Source organism: Neofelis nebulosa, chromosome 1, assembly GCF_028018385.1.
Source record: "Neofelis nebulosa isolate mNeoNeb1 chromosome 1, mNeoNeb1.pri, whole genome shotgun sequence".
NCBI classification, from domain to species: Eukaryota; Metazoa; Chordata; class Mammalia; order Carnivora; family Felidae; genus Neofelis; species Neofelis nebulosa.
Genome location: NC_080782.1, coordinates 158,362,118 through 158,384,627, shown reverse-complemented (window position 1 = coordinate 158,384,627; position 22,510 = coordinate 158,362,118). Strand labels below are relative to the sequence as shown.

Sequence of the window (22,510 nt, the reverse complement as noted above, 5' to 3'; positions counted from 1 at the left end):
TTGGTGCAGCCTTCTTTGCCCACGCTGACCCCCCACGCAGACTACCGTTTCCCTTCCTTCTTCCTTTTCCCTCTCCCTCCTTCCCTCCCTTCCTTCTCTCTCCCACTCTCCCAGTGACCATGAGTATATGTTGAGCAGTTCCTATGTGCTACGAGGGAGGCGTTGCTGTTAACACTTAATGCGATCAACTCATTCAGTCTTCGCCGGAGCCCAGGAGGGATGTACAGTGACACTCTGCTATGTTGTGACACACGGGTCCAAGATGTTGAAGGGTGCATGAGATTTTCCAAGCAGATAGTACTGTCACTGAAGTATGCATGTGAAGACGGGGACTGTCTGTTGAGCACCACCTGCCCCCACAGGACTGAGGGGCCCTAATAGCCATGCAGGGCTGACCTGGCCTGCCGTGGCCCAACCCTAAACCCTGTGGCCGGTGGTGAGCTCTGCTTGGGCTCTCCACTCCTCCCCACCCTCTCTGCCTATCCCTGGGGTCCCCTCGGTGGCCTGAGCCCCTTGGCGGTCTCCTTCCTGCTGTCTCACTGACCCTCCACGAGCCCAGTGAGGACTGGCTCTAAGAGGAGAACCAGCCTCTGCCATGCACCCTGCTGGGTCCATGCAGCTTTGGAGTCACAGATGGAGGCCCGTTCCGCTCACCACTGTCTGCTGCTCAGCCCAGCAGTCAACATGAAAGGTTCGGGCCCGCGCAGGACAGGCCCAGCTTGAGGGTGCTCAGAGAACACGAGAGACCGCCTGGCTGAGCATACCTGGCTTTGGAACTGACCACCTGAGCTCACACCCCAGTCCAACCTTGGGGGCGACAGAAACTCGAAGCCTCGACCTCCTCCTCGGATGATAAGAGCTCCACCTCACACGGATGATGCGAGATGAGGTGGTCAGCACAGAGCCCGATGCAGGGCTTGAACCTATGAACCGCGAGATCATGACCTGAGCCGAATCTGGATGCTTAACTGACCGAGCCACCTAACCACCCTATTGGTTTATACATTTAAAGCACTTAAGACAATGCCAGATACAGAATCAGCATTCCATAAATGCCAGCTATCATTAGTATAGATAGGATTCAAAAGATTTGCCTATTACTCAATATATCTTATGTTATGTAACATACGATATAGAATATATTAATGCCTAACACCAACAGTATAGAAGTGAAATATTAATGTGTTACATTAACATTGATTCTACATCAGTAGATATTTGTGTTATTCACATATATAAAATCCTCATTTTATATGCAGGGAAACTGAGAGGTGGTTTCTTCAATGCCACCAGTCCTACATGAGGACTGGTGCTGCTGTACCTCCCCCTGCTCAGGGGCCCCAGGATCTTTGGGGGACCCTGGACCAGGCTCATGGACACAGGGCTCTCAGTCAGCCAGGCAGGGCTCCAGCTCCTCTTCTGGTCTCCAGTTCTAGCTCAGGGCATAAATAGCCCATTCCGGCCACCCTGGACAAGGAAGACCGCCCCGGGACAGTCCTTCCTCTGAATCCCCCACCCCCAGCCCTCCTTTATGGGGCTCCTGGGGAGGCCACTTCCTTTTCCTTCAGAATAAACTGGGTGCTCCAGTCTCCCCTGGCACAGCTTCTAAACAGCACCCAACTATTAACACAAAGTTCAGGAACAGGAAAAACTACTCAGTGTGCTGTAAGAAGTCAGGGGAGGGCTCCCCTGGGGGATGGGCCAAGACTGGCAGGGCCCCAGGGGGGCCCCAGGGGGCTTGATCATGAGTGGGGCTCTAGAGGGGGCCTGGGTCGTCTTGGTTTTGGGGCCTTGGTGCTGATTACGTGAGTGTGTTGTTTGTGACAATGCAATAAGCTGTACACTGTATTTTAATAAAAGTTTACGTGAAAACAAACTGCCTGGTTCGGTCCCAGCCCCGGGGCAGCAGGAAAAACCTTGGGCCGCTTGCAGCTGGATGCCATCCCTTTCAGTCACCCTGCAGCAGCTCTGTGGCCCTGGGAAAACCCCTTCCCCTCTCTGGCCTCAGTTTCCCTGTGCTGAATGAGGAAGTGGTCAGTGTGTCTATTCCTGGCTGTACAGCAGGAACGGAGCCTCTGAGAAACACTGATGTACGGATGCCTGGGCCCTAAGACGGACCAATGAAGTCATACAGCCTCTGGGGGTGTGTTTCTGTACCTTTGCTTTGTTCTAATTCTTCTCTTTGAAAAAACCATAGCTTCACAGGAAGCTGTAAAATACAACGTCCTGGGAGGTCCCATGAACCCCCATCCCCAGCCTCCTCCAGCCATCACCCCTTGTGCAACTGCAGACACCATCCAGACCAGCAAATTGACATAGGTAAGTCCGCCGAGGTTATTCTGACTCACCAGATGAGGACATGCGTGTGCATGCATGTGGGTCTCCCTGTAATTTTACACCCGGGTCGCTTGCGGTAGTCCCCCGCCGTGATCAATCACACAACTGTTCCATCACCAGGCTCCCGGTGCTACCCCCCATAGCCATGCCCACCTGTCCTCCGCAGTCCCTCCCCGTGTCGACAGCCACCAATCTGTCCCCTGGCTCCACCATTTTGCCCTTTCAGGAATGCTATACAAATGAAATTGTAGAGTTTCACTCAGTGTCCCTGGAAGTTCATCATTACTTCCTTCCTCTTGACGGCTGCGGAATACGTGCTCCACGGCACAGATGCACCAGTTTAATATCCATTCGCCCCCCGAAGGGCATCTGGGCACCTTCCAGTTTGGGGGCTGTTCTGAATAGAACCACGATGACCATTCTGATACAGGATGTTGTGTGACCACAAGTCTTCATTTCTCTGGAATAAATGCCCAAGAGTGCGATAGCTAGGTCATACGAGAAGCGTGCATTTACTCTGAAAGGAAACTGCCAAACTGTCTTCCGGAGCAGCTGGACCGTCTTACATTCCCAACAGCGAGGCAGCAGCGGTCCGGTTTCTGCGCATCCCTGCCAGCGTCTCATGCTGCTACTATTTTTTTTTTTTTTTTTTTTTTTACATCAGCCACTCTAATAGCTACGGGGCGAGAGCTCACTGTGGTTTTGGGGTGCATCTCACTGATGGCCCATGTTGTCGACCATTATTGTTACGTGTGTTTACCTGCCAGCCGCGTATCTTCTTTGGTGAAATGTCTGTTCGCGTGCACCTTCATTTTTCAAAGCTCCCCGGATGGGTTTGATGTGTGACCAGCTAATCCCCTAGGAGCTTCCGAACTTGGGAAGTTCTGTCAGTTTTAAAAAGAACATGGTCCCTGCTGTAAGAATTCTGGGCAGCCTGCGCTTTCTGGAAGGGCTACCTGCAGAGTTCTGTGGTGGGGTCCAGGCTGCTCAGGTGGCTTGGAGTTACTGTGTCTCAGGCCAGAGGGGGAAGTTTGTCTGTTCCTGAGAAGGAATGGGGAGAAAACAGAGAGCAGAGACAGAGGGGAGAAGGAGGCTCTGGAGGCCACATGGCATAGGAGGGGACCCCTCCTGGGAGCCCCCTCCAGCAGGGAGTTAGCCCAAAGCCCATGGGAGCCTCTACAGGTATTACTGTCTCATACAGAGCAGTGAGTGGCTAAGTCCATGTCTAGGGCGAGGGCATGACCCAGGAGGGAACTTGAGGCAAGCCAGCTCCAGAGTGTCGCAGGCCCTGGAATGGACCTATTTGTGGAGTTTACGTCAGTCTCCAAAGGGGTGGGGAAGGCCGTACCCCTCCCAGTTACAGGGCCCCCTCCCTCTCATTAAATAAGCAATAAATGCCCACTGCACCAAGTGTAGAAATAACAGCAGAGCACAACAAGGAAATAAAATCATCCGCCGTCCCAGCTCTCTAGGGACTAACCATTGTAACTATTTGAGGGTACTTTCTGGCTGGGCCTTTCTCTAAATGTGTGCCTGTGACTGGGCGTATATATGTTTTTTGGTTACACAGAAATACATTCTATTCTATAAAATACATCCACCCCCTCACCCCACACTTGTCTCAAGCATGTTTTTAGGTCTTCAAACATCCCTCCACGTCACCCCTTTGGAAGCTGCCTGGAACCCCTGTGGGCTCCTCATCGTCCCAGTTGGGCGCTGGGCTTAAGTCCACCTCTCCTCTCCTGGTAAACAAAGCTGCGGGACCGTCCCATCAATGCGGCCTCTGTGAACAGGTTGGGATGTTCCTCTAGGACCCATTCCTGGAATTTCTGGGTCACAGGGTGGGAGTGTTTTGATGTCTCTGGGTACACACAGACGCTGACCCAAGAGGTTGGGTCAACACGCTCCTGGTGGCAGTGGTGGTGAGTGTTTGGCCATCTCGGGGCCCCAGAAGTTTCTCTGTTGGGGCAGAGATGAGCGCAAGGGAGAAGGTGCTGGGTGGCACTGTGCCCCACGCAGAATGCCCTTACTCGACGCCAGGTCCACAGGAATCAGCCGTGAGACATGCCGCAGAGGCTGTGTGAGCAACGGTGCACCAGGTCTGTGCTTCTGACCCCTCCACCGGCTGTCGGGGAGAAAGTAGCTAACAGCCAGGGCCAGGTCTGGGGCTCGCCCCTCACCACTGGCCTCCCGAGTCAGTAAGCAGGGTGCCTCTCTGGGGGGGTGGAAGCAGAGACACAGAGAAGGTGCCCTTATCCCTCAGGCGTGAGGCTTTTTGCCCACCGACTGGGGTTCCCAGTTCTGGTCTCACAAGCGAAATGATCCTGCCCCAGTCTCTGCTTCCTCATCTATGAAACGGGGCTGATCTTCCCGCCTCAGAGGCCGTTAATGAGACTCCTGGGAGCTTACAGACTGGAGGTGCCTTGTAAACAGACGGATGTGAAGCGTTGCCATGCTGGCTCATGCCCGGGCTGTCCTGCCCAGTCCCCCAAACCCCACCTGGGGCCTCCCTCTGAAAAGGCCACAGAGGGCTCCTGCCCGCCCACCCTCTGCCTTCCTGTCCTGGCTCTGGGCCCCAGATAGCCCTGCCTGCCAGCCTGAGGCCCCACTGCCCAGCGGCACAGTGAGACGATTATCTCCAGGCTGGCCTCTGTGCCCTTCCGTCCTGCCAGGCAGTTCTGCCCAGGAGCTCAGCCTGAGTCTGGATAACTCCCTGCTGGTGGTGGGATGTGTCTCTTTGCAACGCCCCCTGGGCAGAGGTGTGGGGAGAGAGATCAGGGTGGCCAGGCAGGGGCCCTGGGTGAGACCCGAGGGCATCTAGTCCCTCTCTGGGCCTCAGTTTCCCTGCCTGCACCATGAGGGTGTTTGTCTAAAGAAGTGGTTCTTCACTCTGTGTGTGGGGGGGGGTGCGTCAGGCCATTTGGGGACAGTGATTCATTCATCCCACTTAGTAACCATGCATTCCCCACTTTGGGCCAGGCTCTCTAAGAGCTTAGGACTGACTCACATCACCCTCACAGCCAGCCTGCGATGTGGGATGTCCTTATCTCCACTTCACAGATGAGAAAACAGAGGCTCCCGGATGTGATCAGGGGCATTATTCCGAGCACAGGACGATACGGAGTGAATAAGACAGACCCATCACTGTCCGTGTGGACGGAGGGGGCACACCAGAAAAGTAGATAAGGATATGTGCACAGACAAGGCCGCTTGGACCAGTACAGAAAGTAGGAGCAGCTGCACGAGACAGGAGAGACACTAGCCAAGAAAAGCCCCTAAGAAGAAGTGACCGCTGGCTCTGAAGGGCGGGGCTCCGTGTAATGGATAAGCAAGGGAAAGGCCTGAGGCGGGAGCCAGCTGTGCACGTTCAAGGTGAGGGTCCCTCATGTGGCGCACGGGGCCAGGCCAGGCATCTGCTGCAGGAACGAAGCCTGGCTTGGAGAAGGAGGCCCACTGAGCCCCCCAATACCACCACTCCAGCCCAGCATGGAGCCCAGTTCGGGGCTTGAACTCACGACCCTGAGATCAAGACCTGAGCTGAGATCAAGAGTCAGATACTTAATGGCTGAGTCACCCAGGTGCCCCAAGCTTCTCAAGGGCGGTAGAGGGCCCCGAAGCCTTAGTGGGGGATGGGGGGGTGGTGTCTGGATAAAAGGGGAGCCCTAACCTACACCCTGGGTTCATGGGACGGAGGGGCTGGAGAGGAAAGCAGCTCAGTGTGTGGGGGCTTCTATTTCAGGGGTGGCAAGATGCCATCACAGCTCTGTCCCCCACACGGCTGGTCTCTGCTTGGGACACAGAGCACTCTCTGGGCAGATGGCTACGGCCCAGGCAGAAGGCCTTGGGTGTCCTTGGCCCACGGGGTGGGCTGGTGGCTGCAGCAGCTGCAGGCAGAGTCCGTCTGTGGCTCAGCCGAGTGGGTGGATGGAGGCAGTGTCCCCACTGCAGGGTGAGAGTGGCGGTCCGACCCAGCCCCTGACCTCCCCAGACTCCAACCTACAGAACACCCAGCTAGGCCCTCCCCCAGCTCCCCTCTCTGTACCAGCAATTCCCATATGGGGGGGGGGCCCATTTTGGTGATAGCACTGCCACCCACCCAGACCCCCAAGGCAGACCCCTGAGTACTATAGTCTGTGACCCCTTTGATGCCTTCCTCTCCCTCCCCGCCCCCTTCCCCCCCACCCCCCCCCCCGGCCTCGGGCTGACCCTCATTGGACACTCTGCTCCATGAGCTGCCTTGGCCTCCCCCTCGGACCACCTCTGGCACTTCCCATAATGCCTGCCCCACCCAACCCAGGCCTGGCATGGGAGCACCCTCTGGACAGTGCTTTCTGGGTGAAAGAAAGAGAGACAGACAACAAACTTCAGGCTGAAGGAGACAACGTGGGACATCCTTCTCTCACCTGACAAACACCGAGAGCTGTTCTGCGTCAGGCTCTGGCCTGTCACTAAGGCCTGGCTCAAGTGCCACCTCCTGGGCATAGCTCCCCAGGGTCTCTGGTCCCTCAGTCAGTACAGAGATAGCTGCAGAGCACAAAAAGGAGGGGGGTGTGGCTGGAGGGAGCAAGTAGGGGGAGGCTGGAAGGCTCCTGAGGGCCTGGCCCCGAGATCCTATGACCCGATATGTGTGCAATGTCAGCGAGACAGATGTGGCCCTAGGAGAGGGGGTGAGCAACCCTGCTGTCCCCAAGCCAGAGTCCACACCCTGGCTTTCCACTGATGGGCTAGGTGACCCTGGGGGAGAGCTCTGTCCTCTCAGGGCTCATGTCCCTGTCTGGGGCTGCCTGGTAGGGATACCTATCTGAGGCCTGATGACAGGCTAAGCGCGTGTCTACAGAGGCAAAGCCATTTGCACAGCGCGGCTGGGGAAGGCTGCTGGAGGGGAGGACACCCTGTGTGTCTGGCCCGTGCAGCACCCACCCTGCCCGTGGTGCTCTGGGGTTGGCAGATCCTTACCCCTAGGCTCCAGGAGGAAGCAGCAGCCCTGAGAACAGGAGGCGGAACCCACAATTGGTCCAGGGAACACATCAGCTGAGTGCAGGACCCGGACCCGGACCCGGACCCGGACTACCCAGGCCCGAATCCCCTTCAGCCCACAGGGGCCTTGAGGCTAGCTACGTGCCTCCTGGAGCCTCAAGCTCTTCTTCTAAGGAAGAGCCTCCAGACCCTGCTCTGCCTCTCTGGTGGCTCTGAGCCTCATAGGTACCTCCTAGTGAGCGCTCTCTAACCTGGGAAACGCCATGGACAAATCTCGGGCCCTGTACATTCTGGCTGCAGAAGCCCAGGCCATCTGAGGGCCTCACCCTTGCTGAGAAATTGCTCTCCCCTGAGAACCCTTTTGTGCCACCAGAAGTCATCTCTGTGAGTCCTCACTCTGGCCTCAGGGGCCCGGGAATGGCCCACTTACAGATGTGGGGCAGGCCTGCCCCACAGCCCTGACTCTGCCTCTCCCCCAGGCTGCTCCCCTCCAGGGAGACAAGGCGCAGACAGGATTTCCCCCTCCCTGAGGTGCTGGTTAAAAAGGATGTGAGGTTGATGTGAAACACAATTTTTTTTTTTTTTTTTGGAAATATACGGTGCCCCAGGCAGCGTAAAAAAAAGTGTGTGTGTGTGTGTGTGTTTTTTTTTTAAATACATACTACTGGGAAAAAGAGCAAAGATGAAATGGTAAGAAAAATGACTTCTTGTTTATAGATCCCAGCTTGGCTAAGAAGGATGGAGGTGCGGCAGCCTGGGGTGGGAGGTCAGCTGGTCCCGGGCATCGAGCATGGGGGTGGGGGCGGTCCTGAGGATTTATGTAGATACACCCAGGGGTAAACCCTGTCCTCCCATCCGTAGAGCCCCTGGCACTCAGGGTCAGTGAGTCCAGGCTCTGTGCTGGGGCCAGAGGCCGGCCGCCTGGGTGAAGGGGGGCATCCCTGTGCCTACCTGTGGCTTTGGTAGCTGTGTGCATATGCCCCAGCTGAGGCGGCCAGCTTGGCCTATGTTGCCCTCTGCTTCCAAATATACTCAGTGGGCTGTCTGTAGCCTCGGTTTACTGCCCCGCCCCCACAAACACACACACAAGTGAATCCTCCCCCTACATGGTCAGGTGGGGCTGACCCCACCCGCCCAGATCCAGAGGCAGCCAAGTGACAGAAGCAAGCTGACTGGCATACAGCCTTCCCTGGGCCATGGAGGTGGTTTCGGGAGTGGCCATGAGCCCCAGGGCTGACCAGTGAGATGGGAGGCCAGAGCTCCCACAGGAGAACATGACCCCAGGGGCAGACAAACAGGGGAGCAGAGTATTAGAGCCCCTGGAACCAGCCACACTGAAGCAGACCCCTGGGCTGTGCCCGGATAGTAACCATTCAAATCTCTTCTGACTCGAGTTTCTGTCCTTTGCCACCCAAGGGCTCCTGGGTTAAGTCCGCTCCCCAGCCCCGGCCTGGCTTCCTTCCCTTCCCAGATGTCCATGTTCCTTAAGCCCCAGTGTGTCCCAAAGCTTCTCTCTGCGTGGTGAGAATCCAGGGAAGGCAGGGGACGAGAACAGTATTTTGGGTCACAGATCCACCATGTGCTTTATTACCTCACGGAATCCCGATGGCTACCCTGCAAAGCTGGAATTATTGGCCCCACTTGACAGAAAAGGAAACTGAGCTTCAGAGAGGTTAAGCCATCTGTCCCAAGCCCCACTGCCACCGGGTGGCAGATACGGGGCTCCATCTGAGCAACTTCTTGGAGGGTGGCTGGGCCCTGTGGCAGGGGGTGATATTGGAAAAGCCCTCGAGAATGCCAACACGGTGCCCCCTCCCAGCTCCGCTGTCCCCCCACCCCCCGCCCCAGTCTCAGGGAGCTCCTCTGAGGCAGCCTGATCACCCAGCAGCCCTGGAGATTGTCGGGGACTGAAGCCGACCCAGGATGGGGGATCGAGGGACTTGGAAGGTGCCTGCAGCCATCTGGGTGACAACGGAGTGAAGCCGGGCGTTTCTCTCTTGTTCGATAATGAGAGCAAATGTGAGGAAGGCTCTCTGTGTTATCGCAGGGCCCAGCAAGCGTGGCGAGACACAGGCTGTGATTTTCAGTGAGGGCTGTGGTGATTAAAAATGCATCACTTCCCTTATTAAGCATTCCAAACAGATGCCGGGACCGTCTTGACGAGGAATGGAACCGCCGAAGCCAACAAAACATCTTGCAATTAGCCACACTCAGATGGGCTGCCCGCTAAGCTTCGAGGCTGCTCCAGTGGGACCCTGTCACAATTGGATGATTTGTCACTCTGAGGACAGGCCAATGCACCCGTGTCCAACAAGGTCAGGCGTGACTGGAGACTGGGAGACTCGGGGCATCTCTGGCCCAGGTCTCGTGTCCCCAGCTCATCCCCAGAAGTTCAGGTGGACGAGAGCGGGAGGCCAAAGTCCTCCATCTGGGGTCTGTCCAGGGTGCCCAGCCCCCGAGATCCCAGGTGGATCGGGCCCTGAGCCCACACCACACTCGGTCTGGCTTCAGCCCCGCCGTCCCCAGCCTCACCGGCCTCGTCCTGGCTCTCCCTCGACCCGTGACAAGTCAATTTGCCAAAATCCCATTCACTGAATAGTCAATTTGCAGGATGACAGGCTCATCAAAAACACTCGATCCCCTTAACCTTTTTGTTTTAGTTGGCCGGGTTACACTTTTGCTTTCAAATGGCATTTGAACGAAGGTTTGATTTGTGTCTCCCTGAGAATGGGCACAGAGGGACAGAGGGGACAGAGGGAGAATGAGGTGGCTGTATTATCACCCACACAGGTGGCACTGGGCAGAGGCTGAGCGGGAGGGAGTGGACGGTCTGCAGGCACAGGGGAGCAGACAGGCCCACTTGGGGGAGCCTCTAGGTGGGGCTGGGCCCAGGCTTTGGGAGGGTGGGGTGCTTTGGGGTGAGGGTCTCTAGGGAGAGCTCCAGACACTCAACCTTTTTCCCAGGGCTGACCAGGCACCGGCTGGCAGCAAAAGGGGCCTATGTTGTCTTTCTGGGATAGGGAAGGAAGCAGGTCCCCGTGCCCCTGGCTGGGGAGAGGTCAAGGGGTCTCACCTGTCAGGGAGGGGAGGGCGACAGAGGTCAGTGACCACACAGGCTTCTCCTGGAAGGACCAAGACAGGGGGTTGCTGGTCTTCCTGTCTCGTAGTAGCCCATCAGACCCAGCACCGGTCCTCAGCCCTTTTAAAAAGTTAAACCTGTTATTTTGAGACCCCTGTAGATTCACTGGTAGTTGCTGAAAGTAACAGAGAGAAATCCTATGTGTAGAGGACGATATCACCACCAGGATACTGACGTTGTACCGTCCATCATCCTAGATTTCCCGTTTTACTCCTACTCATGTGCATGCGTCTGCATGTGTGCGTGTGCCCATGTGTGCGCGTGTGCGTTTGGTTCCATGTCCTCCCATCACACGTGCAGGTTCACATACCCACCCTCCCAGTCAAAACACGCAACCGTTCCATTGCAAGGAGCCCTCGTCCACCCCTCTCTTTTACAACCCAAACCTTCTGCGACCCCCTTCTCTGTTCTGAAACAGAGCTCACAAATAACGGATCTATCTACATGCATATTTTAAAACAAAAGTCAACAGAATGCCCTCACTGTAACAACACAGAAAGGGAGCAAAGTGACCCACAAGGAAGTGACAGGCATCAGGTGTGATAGCGGTGGGTCTGGCTGTCCCACAGGGCAAATGAGGAAGTCAGCTGCCTGCCTCTCTAGACGACGGTGGCTCCAACCCAAACAGATGCAGGGGCTTGCCCGCCAGTCGGTGCCACAGGGGATGCTGCCCTCCGTGACGGGATCCTTTGAATGGTGACAGCACTTGGCAAAACTCTGAACATACCAAAGTCTGATCTGCCCTCGACTGTGAGAAGAGCAGTGTGTTCCTGGGAAACTCAATGTATATTAAAATCATATGCATATAAATCAAATATATGCAATCAAATGCATATAAAATGCATTTTGTAGCTCGGATGTCGAATGGAGTGAGGTCCCAGGCTCAGTTAATTACGTACGGATTTTCAATCCCGTGAATCTGGGGTTAGACATTCGCAGGTTCTTGGCTGTGCAGGCCTGCCCCACACGGTGCACGGAGCTAGACCTCTGACAACTGCCAGCCACACACCTTTCCTTGAGGCCCCCATAATGCCTGCTAACATCTCCAATGGCCCCAAGGAGGCAGTGCGGCCCCGCTGAAAGTCCCCACAACTCACTCTCTGTCCCCACACGGACAGTTCCACCTGTATCTTCTCCCCAGGGGCAGGGGCTGTGGTCCCCCAGGATCCAGCCCAGGCCCGGTGCTGGACAGGAGCTAATAAATGTGCCCAATAGGGCTGATCTGGACAGAGTCAGCCAAGGTGACAATGGTGAAGCTATGATGAACTGACTCCCCTGAGGCCTGGTGGGTCAGGGCTTCCCATCAGGAGACTGCTGCTTCCTTTAAGGGCCCGTTGGTCACCATGTCCTCCAAACTGAGCTTTTAATTGGCTTAAATCCGGAACTTCAAAGTAGTGATTGGAAACGAAACTGCTTTATGCAACTGGCTTGGCAGCCGGGGCATCTCAATAATAAAGCATATATGCAAATACACAGAACTTCCCTGAAGGACCTGAAGGAAGCAGACACAGCAGTGTCCCTCTAAGTAGAGGGACAAGGAGGGAGGAATTGATTTTGTATTGGGTACAGACATTTCTAAAAAATGTTTATTTATTTCTGAGACAGAGAGAGAGAGAGAGAGAGAGAGAGAGGGACTCTGTTGAGTGCAAGCCGGGGAGGGGCAGAGAGAGAGAGAGGGAGACACAGAATCCGAAGCAGGCCCAGGCTCTGAGCTGTCAGCACAGAGCCCGACGCGGGGCTCGAACTCACAAACCGTGAGATCATGATCTGAGCCAAGGTCAGACGATCAACCAACTGGGCCACCCAGGTGCTCTTGTGTACAGACAGTTTTGTTCCATGTGGATGAATTATCTCTCAATTATATGAATAAATGATCACCAAAAAAACCAGATCGAAGCAGGTATTACTTGTGTGATTAAATTTGTTTGAGCACCTACTGTGTGCCAGGCACCCCCAGAGAGCCCATCCCCCTGGAATGCTTATGTCCTAAGGACTGGGTTCTGGATGGAGGGCGCAGAGCCCCCCGAATGTCCCCTCTGTCCCGGGACAGAGACCCCAGGGAAGGCAGTGGAGGCACTGGCAGGTGCCCAGCCAGTCCCACCCCTCCTGAGTCAACGCCAGGGGTCCCCGGAGCTAAGTGGTCCAACAGAAAGTGCGAGGCCTGCATCGCTCAGCCTTTATCAAAGAAAGGGTAGATCAGAACCACAACGAGACCACATCACACCATGAGGATGGCTGTTATGAAAAGCCCCAAACACAAAATAGCAAGTACTGTTGAGGATGCGGAGAAATTGAAACACGTGTGCATTGCTGGAAGGAACGTAAAATGGTGCAGCTGCTGTGGAATACAATACGCTGGTTCCTCAAAGAATTAAATATACAGGCACCTGGGGGGCTCAGTCGGTTGGGCGTCCGACTTTGGCTCAGGTCACGATCTCGCAGTTCGTGGGATCGAGCCCCGCGTCGGGCTCTGTGCTGACAGCTCGGAGCCTGGAGCCTGCTTCGGGTTCTGTGTCTCCCTCTCTCTCTCTGCCCCTCCCTCATTCACACGCTGTGTCTGTCTGTCTATCTCTCAAAAATAAACACTAAAAAATTTTTTTATTAATCAAATATAGGGGCGCCCGGGTGGCTCAGTCAGTTAAGCTCAGGTCATGATATGGGCTCAGGTCGTGATCTGGCAGTTTGTGGGATCGAGCCCTGCGTCGGGCTCCACGCTGAGTGGAGAGCCTGCTTGGGATCGTCTCTCTGCCCTCCCCCCCCCCCCCCGCTCTCAAAATAAATAACTAAACAATTTTTAAAAACTAAGTACAGAATTACCAGATGATGCAGCATGTCCACTTCTGGGTATGTAACCAAAAGGATCAAAGGCAGGGTCTGGAAGACATGTTGGTACACACATGCTCATGGCAGTGTTATTCACAAGAGCTAAACGTGGATGCATCAAGTGTCCACTGATGGGTGAACTCATAAAGAAGATGCGGTCTATCCACACAATGGGATATTATTCACCCCCAGAAAGGAAGGATGTTGTGAGAGACGCTACAACATGGAGGAACCTTGAGGACGTAATGCTGAGTGAAATCAGCCAGTCACGAAAGGACAAATACCCCACCTATGATCCCATTTATATGAGGCCTCTAGAGCAGACAAAACGTAAGTGGTGGCGGAAGCTGGGGGAGGGGAACGGGGAGTTAGTGTTTAGTGGGGACAGAGTTTCAGTTTGGGAAGATGAAAAGGTTCTGGAGGTGGATGGTGGGGATGGCTGCACAACAGTGTGAGTATATATGTGTGTATATATATATATATATATATATAGGTATTTTTTTAATATATATTTTTTTAATTTGGGGGGGAGGGGCAGAGGGAGAGAGTGAATCCCAAGCACTGAGGGCCTGACCTCATGACCCTGGGGTCATGACCCGAGCCGAAATCAAGAGGACGGTGCTCAGCCAACTGAGCCCCCTGGTTCCCCAGCACTGTGACTGTATCTCATGCCACTGAGCTGCACCCTTACAAATGGTTAAAATGGCAAATTTTATGCTACGTGTGTATTTTACCACAACTTTAAGAAGAAGGCTGTCGGTGCCTTGCCAGGCCAGGGCCTGCAGGGCTACCGAGAAACAAAGTGGGGCCCTGCCTGCAAGGGACACCCCGAGTCTGGTGGGGGAGACAGGGAAGCGGGTAGTCGGTGACAACAGAGGGCCCTGTAGTGTGGCACAGGGGAGGCCCGGGGATCCAGGAGCCCAGCGAGGGGACCCATTTGCCTGGGGAGTCCAGAAAGAGGCACGAGCTGGAGGTTGGGGCCTGAGGTGAGGGGCGGAAAGGGTATCCCTGGAAGAGGAACCAGCAGGGGCCAAAATGTGGAGGCGTGAACTCTGTCCCCTAAGAGCCTGGGCAGGAGTGGGGTGCAGCGGGGTCAGCGCAGGACAGGAGAAGCAGGAGGCAGTAGGGGCCCTGGAGCCAGAGACGGGAGTGTGCAAGCAGGGCCACCCCACTGCTCCGCGGCGCCTGCCCTCCTTTCTTCCCACCGTCTCTCCAGGGCTTGGGCTCCTGTGGACTTGTTCACTGCCCCTCCGAACCGCAGCTGTTTGCTGCGAGCGCCCCACCAGGGCTGGCACACAGACCGGGTCGGATGAATGAATTGGCGCGTGGACGATGACCCCACGGTGACCACGTATGACAGGCAGACTCGGGTGGGTGCGAAAGATTCAGGATGTCTGAATGCAGCTTCCCCTTCTTGGAGCCACCGGTCCCTCTCCTCCCAGCCACCCGTGCGGTCTGGCACCCGGCAAGAGCTGACCCTGCCGCTCTGCTTCCGGGTGACAACACAGGCCCAGAGAGGGCGAGAGGCCTGCCCAGGATCACAGAGCCAGGCAGGGCCAGAGCTGGAGTGGAATGTCCTTCTCTTGTTCTAGAAGACCCTGGGAGGGCCTCAGAGACCTAGGGGCAGGGGTGAGGTGACACAGAGACAACAGGAGCCGGAGTGCAGGTGGGGTGAGACACGCAAGGGAAAGTGGCAGCCTCAGATGAGCTCGGTGGGTGCTCAGTCGGCACCCAACAACAATGCCTCCTGGGCCCCTGTTGACCACAACAGAACCGGGGTTAGACCGTGATCCAGGGGCATTCTCAGGAGCATCCTGGCTCCCAGCCCCTGCTATTAGCAGACCTGCAGGGAGCAAGCTTCACCCCTGCTTAGCCAGCCTCTGCCTCACCGGCAGTTTTCCTGGCTGTCCAAATGGGGTGTGGAGGTCTGAGGCCCTAGGACGTCACTAGTCTCTGGGGACACATGTGCCCTGCTACGGGCATGGGAAAAGGACAAATGAGAGCCCTGTCTGGCCTCCCCTCCAACTTCCCCACAGTCCAGCCATGGAACCATGGCCACCACCCCTGATCAGGACCCTCCATGGCTCCCTCCCGGCCACTACCTGCAGAGAGAGTCTACTCCTGGCACTCCAGGTGATTTCTGCCTTGGGTCCTGCCCACATTTTCAGTGTCGTCTCTGTCTTTTCCCTCACGCTTGGGGCTCAGACCAGACGTAGCTGCTTTCAGTAAAAGCCTTTAGTATACGCACAGCACCGGAGCTGGGCTTTAGGGGCTGGCTGTGCAGCCTCAAGCCCTGTGCTACCCCCTCACCGGGTGCCACCTGGGACAAGTCATTTGATAACTCAGTGGCATTGTCAGCACAATAGGGATAATAAGAGCCCCACCTCCCAGGGTCACTGTGAAGGTCAAACGAGCTTATGCCTGCAAAACTCTTGCGATTGTGGCCTAACATTTGTGTACCTGGAGTGCTCTTCCCTCCTTGACCACCTGGAAAATTCCCATTCACACTACATGCCTGCTGTAGGACGCAGTGACCCTCCCCATCGCCGGGTCATCTTCCTGTCCCGTCCCTTGGCACTGTGTATTGAGAGTGTCTGTTCATGTCTGTCTCGCCTACCGGCCTTCAGGCTCCCAGAAGGCAGAAACTATCTATTACTCAGCAATGTGCCCCACTGCTTAGGGCAGTGCCCGCTGCAGAGCCATAATTCATTCATTCAACAGAGATTTACTGAGCAGTTATTATATGCCTGTGCTTTTCTAGATGCTAGGGTAGCAACAGCTAACACACTGTCAACCTCTCTGCCCTGGTACGTTCTAGCAGGTGAACCAATCAACCAACGGCAGCGGGCAGATGGAGACAGCGCTGGGCAGAGAAGGAATAGAGGAATGTCAGGTGAGGGGTCACGGAAGTTCCAGCCAGAGTGAATGAGCGAATGAGCAGGAGGTGCCCCACTTCAGCCCCCAACCCCCCAGAAGCTGTGAATTTCACACTCAGTGCGAACTCCCTGTAGCCCCAGCTTTCCGTGTTCAAGCAGCAGGATGTGACGTGCCCGTAAGACAGCGGTTACCCTGTTAAGTGTAGTTACAGTCTGAAAGGGGCTCACCTTAATTAAGACACCATTAATTAAGCCGTCAGTATGATAATGATCTCAGTTGTTAGCAAATTTGATTAAGGAGCTGATTCTGGAGGCCTCGCGATTTCCCCCCATTGCATTAATAAATCTCCCGCTCGTGTCGTATTGCCGTCCTTTATCTTGTTCACTCTGCCACCGCTGTAAGTGACTGAGCCCCACCCCCGGCGGGTACCCACCGTCGGACAGAGCCCAAATGTCATAACACTCTCTTAGGGTCTGCTCCAGGGGACCCAGAGGATGGCCACCTGGACGAGCTCCTCTAAGCCACGGGACACCCTGATCCTGCCACGCACGGGGACCCCGGAGCGAGTCGGTCGAGTCTGGCACGTGACATACCAGGGGAGGGACCCCACTGTCAAGGAAACAGCCACGTGACCTCGGCCACGCTCCTACCCTCCCTGAGCCTCAGTTTCCTCTTCTGTAAGATGAGATCAACATCACCCCCATTCTAGAACAGTTGGTGAGAACCAACAGGGCAACTGGGCGGAAAGGGCTCTGAAGCTAAATGGTACGACGGTATGTCGGCCAGACGCTACCATGCTTGGGTTTCCAGCTGCCCTGAAAGTTAAACAGCTAGAGACACGCCGTTCCCCGTCCCCCGTCCCCCGTCCCCTCTACCGCATCAAAAGCTCTGGGAACAAAGGTCGAGCAGCAGGTGCTAGGAGAGCCCTGGTTCTGGGCCATGGTGAAGCGGGGAACAAACACACAGGGCTCTGTGTCTGCTGTGCAGCCTTGTCAAGCAGGCCTGCTCTGGGTCCCAAGTCTTTCCCTAAAAACAATGGGGTAATGGCTCATCTCCAGTCGCCCCCTCCTCAGCCTCTCTGCCACCTCTGGTAGCCATAGGTTTGTGGCAGCACCTGGGTGCTGGATGTCACGGTACCAGGCTGTAGGAGCCTGAGAGCTGGAGGAGCATAAAGGGACCCACACCAATGAGAGGCAGGGCGCACAGAGCCCCCCAACAGGCCCTCCCTCTGCACCGGCTCAGCCCCAGGCAAGCCGGGCAGGGCAGGGCAGGCTTCGTCTAGGAGACGAAACTGCCAGGAGCTTAAAGTGCAGGTTCCAGGGCTCCTGGCGGACCGAACCAGTCTGTACTGGTATTGGGGCAAGTACTGGATGGCAACTGTGTCCCTGGCAAGACCATGAGCAGATAGGCTTGGGCAGCTCCTGGGCCCGGGCAAAGGTGTGGCAGGAAGAAGACGGCTGCCCAGGGAGGGCCCTCTTCCCAGCAACGGTGGCGGATGCAGCAACGGTGGGGAAGGATTTACTATTTGTTTCCAAAAATACAGCTAGGGCCTTGTCACAGCGAGTGAGAGAGAACACTGGGGTGTCCTGTTCACATCAGCACCGCAACCTGTGGGCTTTTCCACTAAAAAAGCAAATGAACATCACAGCAAACCGTAGACACAGGCCACCTTCACCACCACCCAGGGCTCCTGTTGGGGCCTGCTGGCGCATGGCAAGAAGTATGTTTATTTTCCTTCACGCTCCATTAGCGAGAGAGCTGTCCCTCTACGGAGGGGTGGGGTTGCTGCTTAACTGGGAGCTCCACAGGTCCTTGACACGGTATAGGGTCGTGAGGCCTTGGAGTGGCCCCCAAGATGTCCCCCTAAATGAAGCTCCAGGCTTCTCCTTTCTAGTCCTGGGGATGGAGCCCAGCCCAAGAGGCTCCAACTCTGTTCTCTAACCCTACAAGGTCTGAGGTCACTGAACAGCCCCGAAAGCTGAGGTGTGGGGCAAATTGCCTAGGGCAGGTGGAGATGTGGAGCTGTGTCCCACCCTACAGCTCTGAGCCCTAGAGGAAGGATCTTGCAAGGCCAGAGACCGAAGGTTCCTCGCCCCAGAACAGCACGGTGCAGAGCCCCGAGAGCCGTGAGGCAAGCTGGCGTTCTAATCCGATGCCCCCCCGGGAAGCCTAGCTTAATGAGGCACAGACTTTGGTTTCCATAAATACCCGGACCCGTGATGTCACCACCCCGTGCCGAGTTTAACAGCTTTTGCCACTGGCTGTAGGCCCAGCAGACAAGTGGTCTGCCGCTAGCCCACAGAACACCTGCGTGGCCCAGAAGGACACCAACGCCCCTGCTCTCGATGGCAGGCCGGACCTTCACCTGTCCGTGGAGGACACGGCATCCTGTCCCCACCCCGACCTGCCTGCCAGCCTTTCATCAGGCACAGAAGAACTGCCAGTCACGGATGAACTGGGCAGGAGAGGCTTCTTCCAAATAGTCATGCTGAGGGCTATACCAAAAGCCAAAATGGTAGTGGTGGCTTTGAAAACCCTGGATATGGATTTGGGGGGGGTTACGTACCCTCAGCGATAGGGAATTTCACAGCCCAATGGAGACCTGCTGACTTACAGCCTTTTCCTCGTCGTCACCACCAACAAATACCACCACTGCAGGGAACAAACGCTGACAACCTCTGCCCGGAGGCCAGCTCCCTCTGCGAGACACCTGCACAGCAACCCCCCTCCCCCCACCAAGCCCCCACTCTGGCTCCAAGCTCAGCTGGGGCCCCTCTGGCCTCAGGCCCGAGTTTCAGGTATAAACCTGCCACATATACTCACAAGTAGCGTCTTCTGCAAGCCATCCTGTCTGGGGGCAATTTTCCCCTTCCCTCTCTCTCTCCAGCTGGGAAGGTTCCGCGTGGTTAGAGGAGGAGCAGGATGCTCAGCTGAGAAGTGGAAGGGAATAAAATTAAACAGAGGGGCGAGTCACATTCTCCGGGGGCCGCGGGCTCCTCCGCTGGGGCGGGAGCAGGGGGTGTGGGGTGACAGCAGCAGGCTCCAAGGGGCCCCGGGCACAGCAGGGCTCACACCATGCCCAAGAGCCTGCCAAGTGGTCCAGTCACCATGGTCGCCAGGTTGGGCGGGGGCGTCGGCCTCGCTGGTACCTGGGACCACCTCGGGTTTTTTCCCTCCCGCACATCCGGGGTGGCTGAGCGCGGGGAGCAGGGGGGGCTGGGGGGAATCTGTGCCCGCTTTGCTCTGGCAGCATCCGGAGGAGGGGCGGGCGCTCGCGAGCCTCCCCCCGCCCCCCCACCGCTTCTTGGCGCCAAGGAGCAAGGTAGTGTGGCGGCGCTGGACCAATCACGAGGCGCTCGTCGCCATGACAACTGCAGCATCAGGCGTGGCCACCCGGTGGCGCCCTCGTGGCAAAGCCAGCCGCCTGACAGAGAGTGCCCGCGCAGCGCGAGGGTGCCACAGCCTGCCAGGGCCCCTTCCTGGCTGGCTCTGGAAACCTGGAAATCTCCTTGCTAAAATGCACGACGCTGTCCAGAGCCTGCGATGACGCTGCTTTCCAGGGTGGCTTTTCTGCCTTTGGCACGGAGTCGTGCAAGCCATGGAGTGCAACAGGCTGGCGCCCTGGAGTCAGGCCCACCGGTTCCAAGGCTGGCTTTGACCCCTAAGGGCCTCCAGGCTGTGGACAAGCCACTTCCCTTCTGGGAGCCTCTCGACTGATGCTATCGTGAAATGGGATCATAATGGCTACGTCACAGGGGTCCAGGAGGGCTTGTCACACACAGTAGCTGCACAGATGCATAGCTGTTATGATGTGTGCTGGCCATGTCCTGGAGCTAGGGAGAATTTCTGCTGTAGCTGTGGAGCCCATTCGTTCCTTCACCACTCACTCACTCATTTACTGTTTCTGGACTGGCAGCTCAGTGATGAATAAGGCGATGCTCTCATGGTGTTCACCTCTTAAGAGGGAAACAGGAAATCAACATGCAGTCACATGTATAATTTTACATGGTAAAGAGGAGGACAAAAAGTAAAGCCGAAGAGGTAGAAGGGAGGGGGACAGCAGGAAAGAAGGAGGAAGCCATCTACATCAGATGGGGTGCTCAGGGAAGGCCTCTCTAAGAGGGCACGTGTGGGCTGAATAATGGAAGATCCCCGGAAGGAGCATTCCAGGCAGAGGCAAAAGCTAGTGTCAAGGCCCTGAGGCAGGAAGGAGCGGAGTGTGTTTGAGCAACACTGAGGAGGCCAGAGTGGCTGCAAGTGGTGAGCCACAGGGATGTGAGGGTGAGAAGGCCTACATCCACCCTTTCCCCTCCAGATTTTCTCTTTCACGCGCACATCTCTGTCTTCTTGTCTGATGCTTCACTGATCAGAGTCTGTTTGCTCGTCTGTAAATCAGGAATCCAAAATCTATCTCGTATACGTACACACCTATAATTCTTATTTCCATTATAATCTTTACGACGTCAATGAGGTATAAGATTATCATCGTATTCTCCGGGGAGAAAACTAAGCCAGAGGTTTAGCAGCTGGCCCAGAGCCACAGAGCTGGTGAGTGGTATGCCAGGGGAGTCTGGCTCTGGAGTCCTGGCTGTTAAGCACCTGCAAATCTTCCTCTTTGGGAAGATCACATGAGACAATGGCTGTGAAAAGCCCACCCACCCTGGGCAGCTGTGAGGGCCATTCCCTTTTTCCTATTCTCTCTGGATTCTCAGACTCACTGAAGTTACGGGAAGGAGGGATCCTGCATCCTTAAGTTTTGTTCCTTCCTTTGGACAGTAGACAAAATGGAGCGCAGAGAGGGTGAGTGATGTGCCTGAAGTTGCACAGCACTGGGTGGCAGAAGTGGGACTGGGACCCAGTTCCTCTGGCTCCATGTCCCTTATGGGGCCAGGGTAGAGCGGAGCATCTGAGTGACTGGTAAATGGCATCAGAACAGCACGATGCTTCCTGATTCACCCTCCTATAACAAATCTTTGAATGACCAAGCTTCCTACACCGGGGGCTTCCCTCCCTGAGAATAATGCAGTCGTGGACATAATTGGTATTTCTGTGGACTTAACATGTTACAGATCCCCCTCCCCCCCCCCCCCCCCCCGTCTCTCCTGGAGTTGGACAAGTTCTTTTGTTTTTTATTTTCGGACAAGACTTTAATAAGAATACAAACATAGCAGCAGCTACAACCACGAGGGCTTCAGGAGGATCATTTTGCTTCAGATCTGATCTGATGTTTAGTGAATTCGTAGAGGCACTGTACAAAGTAGGTTGATTTCCCCTCCTACGCAGAGAGGTCTCACCTCTACACAGCAGCAGAGCAGACTCGAAGCCACCTCTCTGTGACTCCCAAGCCTGGGCCCTAGCAACTCCCCGCATGGCCTCCTCCACATGGGGATTATTTTATCACCCCCATCTTCCAGAAGAGGAAACTGAGGCTCAAAGCCCAGGCAGGCCCTGATTGCAGTGCCGGCACCAGCATCCTTTTCCTGGGTTTCCTCTCCTGCCCCAGTGCCCCAGGGAGCCTCTCCGGGGTGGGGGGCAGGACACCCCTCTGCATATTAACTGCTGTTTGGCATTTTCTCCTTATAAACAAACTTGCATGTCTGTTTCTTGTATGTTACGCCGTTATTTCAAAATAGGGCACATTGCTAAAACATGGCATTCGGAAGCAAACGCCAAGAGCGTAGGCACCTGGGCTGTGTTTACACAGCCTCGTGGATCCAAGGCCCGGCAGGGAATTGACGTTGGGACAGCTGCAGCCGCCACTCACTCTCAAGGCCCCTCTGGAAATGCCTGCACACACAACCCGCCCCCCCAACACACACCCACACCTTGTACCTGTCTGTGGCCCCCTGCAAGCAACCCAGACTAGAATGAGAAAGTGGCTGACAAAGAGCAGGTGGGGAAATGTTCCACACCCAGGACTCCCCTCCTGGCCTGGAAAATTCCAACCTGCAGGCTGACAGGCAGATTCACGCAGGGAATGTCTGGCTCCTGCACCCTGCTGCCCATGTGCCCCCATCTGTCCCCAGCATGAAAGGAGGCACAACGGCATTTGGAAAGAGGCAGGACAGAAAGGGCTGGAACACAGAGTCCACAGATCCCCAGGCCACAGCACCTTTCAGGCTGGCAGCCCGGGAGTCCCAGGGATTGAACCTCTTCCACGGGGGCAGGATGGAGCTCCAGTCCTTGTCCTCAAGCCACCAACCGTTCTAGCCGTGGAAACACAGAACTGTCAACATTCTGCCTCTTCAAAGCTCAGAATCACAAATCCTTCAAATCCTGGATTTTTTTTTTCCCTTTTTAGCGTAAGCTTCACATTGGAAAGAAACAGAACCTTAATTGCACAAATAATCTGAAAAT

At 55.7% G+C, this 22,510-nt stretch overlaps 1 long non-coding RNA gene across 2 annotated transcripts in view; it reads right to left on the bottom strand.

Moving 5' to 3' along the window:
* Positions 1-3,325: 3,325 nt before the first annotated feature.
* LOC131518820 (uncharacterized) overlaps positions 3,326-22,510 on the bottom strand; it is a 67,835-nt gene continuing 48,650 nt past the window's right edge. Inside the window, exons 2-3 of one of the 2 annotated variants that reach the window (XR_009265297.1) lie at positions 10,388-10,513; positions 3,326-3,378 (exon numbers count right to left, since the gene is read on the bottom strand). This is a non-coding gene — a long non-coding RNA (uncharacterized LOC131518820). Of the gene's footprint in view, positions 3,379-8,118; positions 9,570-10,387; positions 10,514-22,510 lie in introns of those variants that run through there. The other variant, XR_009265298.1, reaches the window with a different exon arrangement.